Source organism: Choloepus didactylus, chromosome 21 (genome assembly GCF_015220235.1).
Source record: "Choloepus didactylus isolate mChoDid1 chromosome 21, mChoDid1.pri, whole genome shotgun sequence".
In the NCBI taxonomy this organism is placed as follows: domain Eukaryota; kingdom Metazoa; phylum Chordata; class Mammalia; order Pilosa; family Megalonychidae; genus Choloepus; species Choloepus didactylus.
Window position 1 is genome coordinate 45,517,222 of NC_051327.1, and position 13,900 is coordinate 45,531,121.

General features: G+C 33.8%; 1 pseudogene; it reads right to left on the reverse strand.

Moving 5' to 3' along the window:
- Positions 1–2,787: 2,787 nt before the first annotated feature.
- Positions 2,788–3,705, reverse strand: LOC119518153 (annotated as a pseudogene).
- Between the last annotated feature and the right edge of the window lie 10,195 nt (positions 3,706–13,900).

The following is a 13,900-nucleotide window of genomic DNA, read 5'->3' on the forward strand; positions in this document are numbered from 1 at the left end:
AGATGCTTAGAGAGAAATGTCCTGGGAGAAAGAAGCAAGGACGCACAGGAGCTGAGAGAGGGGAGCTAAGAAAAATGCCCAGAGACATTTTGGAGAAAGCCATTTTGAAATACAATCTGGGAGCAAAGGACCAGCAAATGGCAGCCATGTGCCTTACCAGCTGACAGAGGTGTCCCAGATGCCACAGGCCATTCTTCAGTGAAGATATCCTCTTATTGATGCCTTAGTTTGGACACTTTTAAGTCTTAGAACTGTAAATTTGTAACCTAGTAAATTTCCTTTATAAAAGCCAATCCATTTCTGGCATTTTGCATTACAGCAACTTTAGCAAACCGAACAGTGGGAGTATAAATTTTTGCAAGTGTGCGTGAGGTCAGATAAAGACCCACGTGTGGCTGGATGTAGGCTTATGTGTAATCATATACAGACCCATGTATGTTCCAATGATGATTTCAAATTTTTATTGAAACTTATAATCAAGTCTTCCCAAGGGTAAATTAGAAATTATAGCATACCAGTCTCAAAATCAATATTTGCAGTAATAAACTTCAAAATACAATTTCTTGGAAAGTTCTTGAGTTTGCAAAATGATGCTAAAGATTATTGGAAAGAATAAACATTTAAGAAATGAAGGAGAAATGTTGAAAATAATGAGTAATTAAGGGAGATTATTCCTATCAGATGTAAATACATATTAAAAGTTCCTAATGACTATAATGATATGTTGGTAACAGAGGAATAAAACACCCTAAAATCTAAAAAAAAAAAAAAGATGTGGATCAAAGATTGAAGCTTATAGATATATAAAACTTGACAAATTAAAGGGATAAATTTCAAATCATTACTAAAAACAATTCATTATTAGTAAATTATGTTAGAAGAATATTTTATCTATTTGGGGAGAATGAACTTAGATATTTCCTCAAGACAAACAAAAATAAATTCTAAATGGGTTAAAAAATATTTTCTTTGAAAAGTTATTGTAAAGGAAGAGGTTAAAATGTATAAAATCACTGAGGGAAATGTGATATGATAGAAAAAATTTAAAAAGTAAAAGAATATTAAAATAGAACTACATATAAAAAACAATTATAGCATAAATAAAATAAGGCAAATATCAAAGAAAAGTGGTATATACTTTAATATAAAAAAAGTTAATCAAAATTCATCAGCAAAAATTCTGACTCCAGCAGAACAAGAAAGACACAAGTAATTAACAGTTGTGGAGAGGATTCCATTTCTCAGATATTGTGTAAGGAACACAAAGATTAAGTAATTTTCACTGCCTTCAGGTAGCTTATAGACAAAAATACACTAGCTATAACTATATAAACTTGAAAATTACCTAAATATCCCAACGTGGAGGAATAAGTTAAGTAAACTTGATTACAATCATATGCTTGTTATTATTATGAATAGTGTTACGTTTAGGCAGAATTTGAGATGATAAAAGCAATCTCCATGTGATAATAATAGGAATAAAAGTCAGGACGTTAAGTTATTCATACAACATATTTTACCAGTGGAAAGTATCCATTCTCACATAGATATTAGCCCCACATGAAAGCAGACTAGATAGGGGAAACTGGAACCATGTGTTTCTTTGATCTCTTAGTAGGGGTGGATCATATTTTATTTCAAGCCTGATTCAAAGAGAAAAAAATTCACAAAGATTTTATGGATGATTTTTCTGTCAAATAAAACAACATACCCTGGCCTCTTTGTGATCTGATAACCTGCATTACATTGATGAGTGAGGTGCAAATGGAAAAAAAAAAAAAAAAATATATATATATATATATATATATATATATATATATATATATCGTCAGCATCTTTCTTGACAATGACATCATTCAAAATTATCTAATGTCAATTTCTGCATTCTATATTTAAATATATTATGGATTGTGCTAATTATACTTATGAAAGACAGGGCCTAGGTCCCACTAGAAGGTCACAAATACTAAAAGAAAGAAGACAGGGATTGAAATATAACACAGGTATCATCAGATATTTTAAACTATCTGGAAAGATTAGGAGATCATTTTTATTAAAATGTAATACCAAGCAAGGCTGCTCCACTTGAGAAGACAATATGATTTCCCAGTTGGAAAAAAATAAGTAAAATTTAGTCATTGTTTTGCATATCTGCATTGTTCATTCAAATTCTTTTTATATATTTAGCCTCCTTCTGATTACTATTTTAATTCTGATACCTCATTCCTCTTCAACCTTAATCTGTTAAGCAATAAGAACAAATCTATATATTTAAAGCATGTTGCAGATACAAAAATTGGAATATATACTTCAAATGTAAATATGGGCTGTCTTTGTTTGGAGAGGAGTGAACCATGTTTTATGTTTTATTTTATTTTCCCAAACTTCTAATGAGCACTATTCATTCCCCTCCCCACAAAAAAAAAGGAAAGAAAAAAAAATGATTAACTTTATTTAAGGAAGAGGTGTGAGAAAATCTTCTATCAACTAAAATAAATTTACAGTATTAACTAGAGCATAACTCATCACATAAAACATAAATCTACAGTCTGAACAGCCATTTTACACCAAAAAAAGTAATATGCATTCCCTAAGAAATCTTGAAAATATCAAAAATATATTTTGAACAAAACTAATCACTGGTAGTATTCACAAAATGAATACTTTTCATCATGAGCAATTTAGTAAGCCTGAGGAGGAAGTTACTACAATTAAATAATAGCACATGGATATTTTTCAAAAGAGTAACTCTCCATTGAAAACTAGCTGCTGCATTTCTCTGCCGTCTCATTTACTTTTTCTGGTCCAGAGCTGCTTCACGGCATTTTTCATCTCTGCTTTTCTCAGGGTATAGATTAAAGTGTTCAACATACAGATAATACCAGTGTAAAACACAGTCAAGGATTTATCAATGGGTAAGGTAGAAAGAGGTCTCACATACATAAAAATGCAAGGGACAAAGTAAAGAACCACTGCAGTGATGTGGGAACCACAGGTGGATAAGGCTTTGCGCCTCCCTTCCTGACTAAGTTTCCTCAGGGAGTGCAGAATGACCCCATAAGAGATAAGTAAGAGAATAAAGATGACCACACAGATGGCCCCATCATTGGCAACCACAGTGAGACCAATGATGTAGGTGTCAGTGCAGGCAAGTTTTAATAAAGGGTACGTGTCATAGATGAAGTGGTTGATGACATTAGGGCCACAGAAGGGAAGGTCATAAACAAAAAGAAGATGAACTACAGCATGCACAAAACCGCCAACACAAGCCAGCAGGAGCAGCAAAACACAGGTCTGTTGGTTCATGATTGTTATATAATGCAGGGGTTTGCAGATGGCCACGTAGTGGTCATAGGCCATGACCACCAGATGTAAAATCTCAGCGCCACCAAATAAGTGTCCTATAAAAAGCTGGGTCATTCAAGCTTGAAAGGAAATAGTTTTCTTCTCATAGAGTAAATCTATAATCACATTAATGTTAACTGTTGTAGAATGAACAGCATACATGGATGATAAGTAACCAAGAAAGAAGTACATGGGGGCACGCAGGGTTGAGCTGACCACCACAGTCACAACAATGAGTAGGTTGCCCACCATTGTCACAATGTAAATGAACAGGAAAACAATAGAGAGTATTTTCTGACTCCTGAGACTTGGAGTGAGTCCCAAGAGGACAAACTCAGTCACATTGTTCCTTGGTTCCATGTGTAGTTATATGCATCCTTATTTTAGAGGTCAGAGTCAAATTTATATAAAAATATGAAGAGTAACTCTATGAAATGTTAAGTAAATTTGTTTATTCATTCAACAAATAGTAGATATTATTTATTATGTTCTAGCACTCTCTGAGATTATAAGAATACAAGGCTGATATATAAAATTGGTCCCTAACTTCAGTGATTTTACAGACTAATAGACACAAAAACACAAGTAATTAGACACATATGTGAGAAATGGACAGATTATTAAATAAGTGGTATTGTTACAACTCTTTTTCCATCTGGAGATGGAGACGATTTCCTACATTCTAGGGATGGAAGAATCTTTTAAACACTGGAAATCTGAAATAAATGTATTTCACAATTTCAAGATTTTCAACGATTCTAGGAAAAGTTACCATGAACAAAGTCAATAAACAAAAGTACTTTGGAGAAAACATTTACATTTCAGAGGACATACACAGAGTTAATATCTAAAATAGACAAAAGACTCTAACCTGTCAGCAAGTTAAAGGAAAACAAAGCAAAGGGGACAAAGGATATTGATAAGCAATTTTAAAAAGTGCTCCACCAAATGGCCAACAGACATATGATAGGATGCCTAAACGCATCTGTAAACAGTGAAATTTTTAAAAAAATGATCACTTTTTTAGACCACACAACTTAAAAAGTGATAATAGTTATCACTGGCAAAAATGCACAGAAACAAATTTTCTCCCACATTCTTAGTGAAAATATGAATTTTGTGATATTTTTGGAATGCCATCTAGCATAAAAATAAAAACACATATTTTTCATCCCTACAACTACACTCTTTAGAATCTACCCCATAGAAATTAAAGCACCAGCACGTATGTATAGCATATATTTATAATGACATTAAATAACAACAAAAAATAAAAATGAAAGCTAGTCAATAGAAAAATGTTTGAATAGATTAAAATATCTATTAAATGGCATATAGCCATTTCAGTGAAAGAATTACAGCTATGCCAGCACTATGGAGAAATTTCCACAAGGTAATGTTGAGTAAGAAAGAAATACACCTAAAAGTAAGTATAATTTAATGCTATTTTAAAACAAAAAATAAAAAAGGTATAAATGCATCAGCTTATAAATGTTTGTGTATGATTTTATGAGTATGGGCAAAATATGGAAGATAAAGGATACATGTTTGGTTGTAAACATGGATTACATTTGTGCTGGGGATGGAGAGAGAGAGGTGATATATGTGAAGGGATGGGATGAAAATGAAGGGGAGAATCCAAAAAAAAAAAAAAAAAAGAAAAAAAGAAAAGAAAGAAAAGAAAAGAAAATGAAGATTGAAAACAAAGAACAACAATATCATAAATATTATAAATATTTGCCAGCCCCACTATTTCTTGAAATAACCCTACTATTGATACCCAGTTACTCTCTAAGTTTGTGTTGACATCATTTACTTCAATATCTGACCTCATAAAAGTTCCACCCTATCTCCTCTTCAAAATACATAAGTTGCTTTTATTCCTAACTATGAGCAAGTCCTTTGCTTGGGTACTAGATCCTATCACTATTAAGAACAATGTTCCTTTAATTATCTCCTCCATATAACATCATTCAGCCAGTGTATTAAATGATATACCTACAATGTTTCAAAGATCTATCCCTTGAGACCACATCTCTGTCAAGCAATTGCTCCAATTCTCTATTCTATTTCATAAAATCACCTTCATTTTGCTAAATTCACTGGTCAATTTCAGTCCTCATCTTACACAACCTATCATTCTTATGAATTGAAGTAACAGCTTCCTTACAAAAGTATGGCCATGGGTCCTTGAAAGTTACTCATTCAAGTTATGTGTATACTATATCATACACTGTCATTAATGGAATGACAAATGATGCTTACCAAATACTTTAATTGATCCAATCATGAGATTTATAAATATCTACTTATTAAAATACCTTCCAAATAATTAAATTTAGTTTCTAAGAATGCTGAGGCTAGAGATGGTAAATTTACTCTGGAACTTTATAATGTGAAAATATACAAAAGAGAATTACAGAACAGAGTCAATTCCCATATATTTCTGAATCACAGATGATCCCTAATGAGGCTGATTATCAGAATCACTTAAGAGAACTTTTAAAAGACTATGGTTTCCAAATAATAGCACCAATGTACTCTTGCAAAATGAAAAGGCTGTTCAGATTAAGTATAAATACACTTCTTGGCTCACCAGCATAATGAGGTAGTCATTCAAACCAGCTTCCAGATTGTGGTGCCTTCTTCTGTGAACTAAAAGGTAACAGCTTCATCCACTGATGACATCTCTGTAGACATAGAAAGTAAGATCACATGTGCACCATAACTAGACCTTGAAATGTTTCAATGTGACCAACTATTTCCATGCTTGCAGAAAGTCTGTGTCATTTCATTGTCTCAGAAAACAGTTACCTTTTAAATTTGGGGGATTTTCAAAGTGACTATCAAGACTGGCATTAAGCTTAAAGAAGTCTGCATCTTGATTGCAAACAAAGAGACCCAAAATCCCCACTGTTGGCAGAATTTGTCCTAAAAACAAAAAGATGTTAAATCAACACTAAAGGTTAAGAAATTCACAATTGTGCACTATGTAAATAAATATTTTGCAGTTTGTGTTTTAAAATAAAAATAGTGAAATAGCAAGTATTAAGTCAACATTTTGATTATCATTTACCGGCCTTATCTCAAACAGCGTAATTGAACTTTGGTTTGCCTGAAGATGGAGAAAATTTAATGTCCATATTTTAGAATGCTTTCAAGTCTATTATTTCAGTTCCTAAAAAAAGTCAGAGATGTAATATTCATGCAGACAAACACATTCTGTGGTAAGGTCAAAATTCTGTGTATGTACATTTGAGCTATGGAATGTACTGTTGTCATTCAGTTGGTACATCTCCAAGGTTGATTCTTCTCCAATTAAATTCACTGGTACATTGATCATAATTCTGTTAGAAGATTCTGTATCTCCAGAGATTCTGTAAGAATAATCACCCATGTAGAACAGAATTTACAGGTCCATGTAGTCTAGAGAGAAATTCATAACAGAATTGAGGTCATGTCATTAAAGTGGGAGAGCCCAATGTGGACAAAATTTAAATATGTAAAAACTATCTTGTTGAAATCAGGACCTTCGAAATAGGTAAATGGATTCAGTATGTAGGTTTGAATTATGCTTTTAATGGTGATTTCTAAACTCACTCTCAACAAATGAAAGTTTATTTCAGAACAAGGCATTAAAAACTTGAATCTGATGCACATTAAGACATAACCCCTCTAGCAATCACTCTTGAGTTTGTCACAGAAAGAATTTCAGATAGACAACTAGGTAGAATCTGTATTGCAAGTAAAAAAGAAAGTTGAAACATATAAAGGAATAGCTTAGAGTTGTCCATGTATCCTAAGTCTTTTTCACACTATAAAGACCTTTCTGAGGGAAGTAGTACCAACTTTTTTTTTTTTTTTCTGCATAAAGAATCAATGAACCTCCTTGGGAATGGGAGAAAGAAAATTTCCTCAATTGAAAATATACATCAAGAGAAGGAAGACTAGCAGATTTTGTCAAGTTCTGTTTGCCTTCTTGTTTTTTTTTTTTTTTTTTTTTTGCCTTCTTTCTTAGTAACATACCTTGTATTTTTAGGGAAGGCAAGAGCCCAAGATTTAAATAATTGTATTTCCCAATATCTTTTGAAAATTAGAGTGACCAACAGGATGCAGGTTATGTCATTGGGTGGGACTTGTAAGAAGTGGAATGTTTCAAGCAGAAGCTAAGCTCTCTTTTGCCCTTCCCTTTGCCCTTATGCTTTCTAGCATTCTGACAAGTTGTCTGGGAATCAATAGTCACCTTGTGAGCATGAGTAGACCACAAGAATGGAAGCCTTGAGCTAATCATTGCTTAGCAGAAGGAAACTGTCCTCAAATGTTTAGGACCAACTTCATATAACCTCTGTGGTACTTGTGCAAGATAGAAAAATAAAACTTTACCTTGTTAAAATCACAGTTACTTCAGCTCTTTGTTATTAGCAGCCCAAAATAATCTTGGAATTCAGAATATATCTTGAATGATGCATGCAGAATGTATTATACATTCAGAATGTATCCAGAATGTATCCTGAATGGCCCAATTCTCTATAAAACCTGCTGGTCTTGAGCAACTCAGGCATCTGCTTGGGTAAGTTAATTATATTTTCCAAGCTTCCATTAATTTTCTAGAAAACAGAAGTACAATCTACTTAAAAGACTCTTATAGAATTAAATAAGACAATGCCTTCATAGTCCCTGCTACATTGTAGTAAATAAATAATAGATTTCACTACAAATATTAATTTTCATATAGCAGCTTTCTTATTTGTAAAAAAAAATCATTAAATTTTGGGATCTTCCTTATCCTGATTTTGATTTGTGAGACAGTCGGACTTTTAAAGTGAATATTTCACAGAGTTAATATCATCCATCTTTCATTAATTTTACTGTTTACCCTCAGAATTCTGAAAGTTTCTCATGATCTTCTAATATTGTATCTATATATAACTGAGTAATAATTCTGTATTAAATAATTTTTTAAAAGTCAGATGGAAATGGGACAACGGGGTAGAAGTGGCACAGGCAACAAACATGGTGAAATTTATTAAGCACCTACTGAGTGCTAGGCACTGTCTTGTATGCTTTGTAAATATGTCATTTAATGATTGAAATTACTTTATGAAATATATATTATTATTTCATTTTACTTATGAACTGAAATTAAACTAAGATGAATGATTGTGAAATTTACTCTGTGGTACATAAACTAATGAGATGGAATTCAATCCTAGTTCTTCAGAGTACAAATCCTTCCACATTATCAGGACTTCCTGAGGTTGAATAATGCCCTAAAGGGCCAATACTGCTGTTGTCCGAATTTCAAGGAAAATGTGACATCACATAGAACTGATCATGCAAGAAGGTGTCTTTTCCACCTAAGGAGACAGTGGCCAGGCTCCAAGATAGTGGATCCTTTGCTATTTTTAGAAGGAGTAGAAGTCAAAGTTTACCCTAACGGTAAATTGGGTCAATGCCAGTTGATATTTTTCTTTAAATACATCTATATAATGCTTTCTATGTGACAGACACTGTTAAATGCACTTAAAATATATTAAGACATTTTATTGGCCCAACAACTATGAGACAGATGAAGAAAATCATTTGCCCAAGTCACATTCAAAGCCAATTTTTTTTCTAAAAAAGAAAAAGAAGATGGAAACATTTGTTTATTGCAGAACTTCTCAAAGCTTTTAATAACATAGGCCAGAAATCTCCAAGAGGGTGATATAGTTAGTACATATTTCCTGAGGTTTTCTTTTTTTTTCCTAAGCACAGCCCCTTTTCTTAATGGAACACCTATTACTATCTCAAGGTATTTTGAAAGATTCTCATGTCTTGATTGAAAAAGTTAATGTAATCATCATAGAATCATTTGAGCTGTTAATATCTGAGAATCTTTTTTATGTGAAAGGAATATGCATAGCTCCTTGTGTTTTAATCAATATTCATTATTCAAAGCTTGGAATCTTAAGGCCAGTTTTTATAATCCATTAAAGTCAGTTTGCGAAAGACAGAAAGTCTGATTCTGGTGCCTGCTCTTAACCACTGCACCATTCTCGGTCTTCTGAACACATGCCTCTGTTTATTTTCACTCTGCTCATATTCTGGTTGCCTGCTGTGTTGACCTCTCTGACCCTTCAAATGGGATTTGGCAGGAGAAAATTTGAGACACAATCAGAGCAGCTCCAAGGCCTTGGAAACACAGGACCAATCAAGATCAGAAAACTAGAAGAAAAATGTTCAGAGATGATTGAGGATGAGGGACCCACTCCAGCCCCAAGGGCTCCTAAAAGGTCAGTTAAATTTCAGAGTATTCTTCTCAGTATGGATGGAGAATTTATGAATCATCTCTTCTAAAGTTAAAAAGCAACACTATATTAACAGTGAGGACCAGTTGAGTGGTCTATTATAATCTCAGAGATTCCAGTAATAAAGAATGTTTATAATAACTAAATCCTTTACAAGGATTATTTAATTTGATCCTGGCAATGCCTCTATCATTCCCTTTAAATGAAACTTAAAGAGATTGATTGTGTTTTGCCAAAGTTCACACTAAAATGGCAAAACTAAGATTTAAATTCAGGACTTTCTTAAGCAGATTCTATGCTCATAGACTTTATAGTGTACTACACCCTGTCATCCTTTCCTCAAAATGTATATACAAGATACGACACATAAAATCTCCTTCACACAACCAAAACTGTGAAATAAGGCTGTCAATGTGAATGACTATTTAACATAATAAAAATGAATTATAGCCCAAATAATACAGCAAGGATAAATGGTAGACATTTCCATTTGGAAAGAGAGAATAAGACCAGATATGGGAGAAATATAGAAAAAGAAGATGGAAAATAAAAATTGAAAACATTTTTACTGCCTGGTTATTTTATTTTTGTTTTGTAAGTGCAAAGTTGTGAGCTTACATTGTGTGATATATGCATTGAGAGTGTCTTGGGTTCTCATAGATTCTGCTGTAAGATTAATTCCTAGGAATTGCCTTAATAAGACACACCCATTAATAGGCTGACTGTGTACTAAAAAATAACACTACTGCTTAAAAGTGTGTGCAAAGATCATATGCCTCAGAAACATCTGGATATTTTGTTTAAAACGCAGATACATCACTCCAAGGACTGTTATAATAATTACAATCTCGAGAGCTGTTTCCTGGAAATCTATATGTTAACAAGAACCCTACCTGCTTCTGAGAGTACATTATAGATTGACAACCAAATGGACAATTAATTCATATAAATGGGATATTTTTATACTGATAAGTAATTTCCTGCCTGCATCTTTTTTCAGAGTCTATATGCCAACAGTGATCTATTTTTGATGCAAAGTATTCACTGTCCATAGAAATTACCCCCTTTTCTCTTAATGATAAAAGGATAAAGTCATTTTAGAGGATTGTGATTATTTCTAACACCACAACAACTTTACAGCATTTTTCACCTTTCCTGAGAGTGTAGACCAAGGAGTTCAACATGGGAGTTAACATGGCATAAAACACAACCTTATCTTTACAATCAAGAAGGTAGACACTGTGCAGATACACAAAAATGCAGGACACAAAGAATGAGATGACCACAGAGATATGAGAGATATAGATGGACAGAGCCTTGTGCCTTATTCCAATTTGTGAGATTTCAAAGTGTACAAGAAGATCACACAGGAGAACATCAAGAGGAGGAAGTTTAATAGGTAGATGAACACACTGGTGGCAGCCACAAAGAGACCAAGGTTTAGGTATCCATGCAGAAAAGTTTCAGCAAAGAGTTCAAGTTACACACAAATTTATCTAATGCATTGAGCTACTGAAGGGCAGCCTCATTGTGAAGAGGATCTGAATGGTTGCATGGACAAACCAGGAAACTCCTGCAAGTAGAACACAAGTGTATTAGTTAGGATTCCCTAGGGAGATAGATCCAACAGGAGATAACTGCAAATATGAGATTTTATAAAAGTGTCTCATGCAACTGTGGGGATGCATGAGTCCAAATTCCATAGGGCAGGATGCATAAATTCAAATTCTGTAGGGAAGGCACTGAGCTGGCAACTCCGATGAAGTTCTTGATGAACTCCCCAGGAGGGGCTGGCTGGCTGAAGAAGAATTGAAGGTTCTTTCTCTTCTCCCTTAAAAGTCTTCAACTGATTGGATTAAATCCAGCTGATTGAAGTGTCTCATTGCAGAAGACATGGTGGTTGATATAATCAGCTGCAGATGGAATCACTTGACTGATGATTTAATAAACCAGCTTTCTGTTTTATTAACCACCCAAAAATATCCTTGCAGTAATGGTTAGACCATGCTTTCTTGATCAGACAACTGGGCACCATCAACTGGCCAAGTCGGCACATGAACCTAACCATCACAAAAAGCCAGTGGGCTCATGATGGCTGTGCAGTACAGGGGTATATAGATGGCCATATGGCAGTCATGGGCCATCACCTTAAGCAGTATGATTTCAGCAACACCAACAGAATGTTCAGCAAAACTTAAGTCATATACTCCATAAAAGAGATGCTTTTCTCACAGCAAGAACGTCAGCATCTTAGGAGTCATGGAGGAAGAACATCATCCATTTACAAGGGATAAGTAAGTCAGGAAGAAAGAAAATGTAAAGCTTTACTAAAGGGTTTAAAAGAAACCTTGACCAAATCAAAAGTTGAATGAATTGGGGGAAAATCTACCTAAACAAAATATTTAAACAAAAGAAAATACTGATGTTTGATATGTGGATTAAAAAACATTACATAAAAAATAAATTTCTACCTAGCAAAAAACAGGTAAAAATATATCACAAGCCTCAATTATAATAATTACACATACAATAAAGGAAAAATTTCTTTAGTTTATAATTAATATAAAAATTAACAAGGGTAAGATCAACAAATCAAAGAAAGTAGGTAAACTAACTTACTAGACAATTCACTGATAAAGAAATAAAAATATTTTTAGAAATGCAAAAAGCTGCTCAAACTCAATTGTATTTAAACTGCATAAATTCAATGCAATCTTTGACTAAAGAAGTTTGTTAAATACCAGAAATCTTTATTGAGCATCAGTGTTGATAATGTGGGCAGACAGATATTCTTGCAGATTGTGGATAGGATTATATTATCTATAACCTCAACTGAATGTGTTTTAACAATAATTATGAACATCAGTATTTAAAACACATACTAACTGAACCAACAATTCCTATTCTAGGAACTCATTCTTGCATATATAAAAAAGATAGATATTTATTGCAGAATTATTTGTAGTAGAAAAACATTGGAATCACCATGAAAAGAACTGTATCTACTCATTTTTGTATACCTCTTTTAGGATGCATTTTGCAGTATGAGGATAGGTGCTAGTTCTATGTGAACTGGTATAGAAATATCATCAAGATGTTAAGTAATAAGATACCAACTTTTACACACAGAGACAAATATAAACACTGTGGTGATTTGAATGTATTATGTCCCCCAGAAAAAGCCATATTCTTTGATGCAATCTTGTGGGGCAGATATTTTAGTGCTGATTAGATTGGAATTCTTTGAGTATTTGCATGGAAATGCACCCCACCCAACTGTAGGTGATAACTCTGATGAGATATTTCCATGGAGGCATGGCCCCACCCATTCAGGGTGGGCCTTGATCAGTGGAGCTATACAAATGGGCTGACAAACAGAAGGAATTCAGTGCAGTGCAGCTGTGAGTGATGTTTTGAAGAGGAGCTACAGCCAAGAGGGACACTTTGAAGAAAGCACAGGAGTTGCAGATGAGAGACAGTTTGAAGATGGCTGTTGAAAGCAGACTCTTGCTCTGGAGAAGCTGAGAGAGGACACATATCCCAAGTGCAACTAAGAGTGACATTTTTGAGGAACTACATTACAGCCTAGAGAGGAACATCCTGGGAGAAAGCCATTTTGAAACAAGAACTTTGGAGTAGACACCAGCCTCATGCCTTCCCAGCTAACAGAGCTTTTCCGGACACCATTGGCCATCGTCCAGTGAAGGTACCCAACTGCTGATGTGTTACCTTGGACACTTTATGGCCTTAAGACGGTGACTGTGTAACCAAATAAACCCATTTTATAAAAGCCAATCCATTTCTGGTGTTTTGCATCCGGCAGCATTAGCAAACTAAGCCACTATACACACACACACACACACACACACACACACATGCACAACACACCATATTAAAAGATATGCTTATTTCCAAAGCATATCCTTGAAGAATCTTAAAAACAGAGTCATGAACTGCCCTTGAGTAGGCACAATGGGAGATTTGGTTAAGGATAGGTAGATGAATTACATTTTCCTTTATGCCAATTTTTATGGCATCCCTTTTTACTATTTGTTGTTATTGCACTTTCAATTGTTTTATTTTAAAAAGTAGATGCATTAATTCTAAAAAATTCATATGTAATGCAACAAAAATTGAATAAAGAGGACAGTCTGAAAAGCATTAAATATTAACTAGTATAGTAAAGAGAATGAACATAATTGACAAGAATTTAACTAAAAACAAAGCTAAGATTGGGAACAAAATTAACATAGACAATGCAGAAA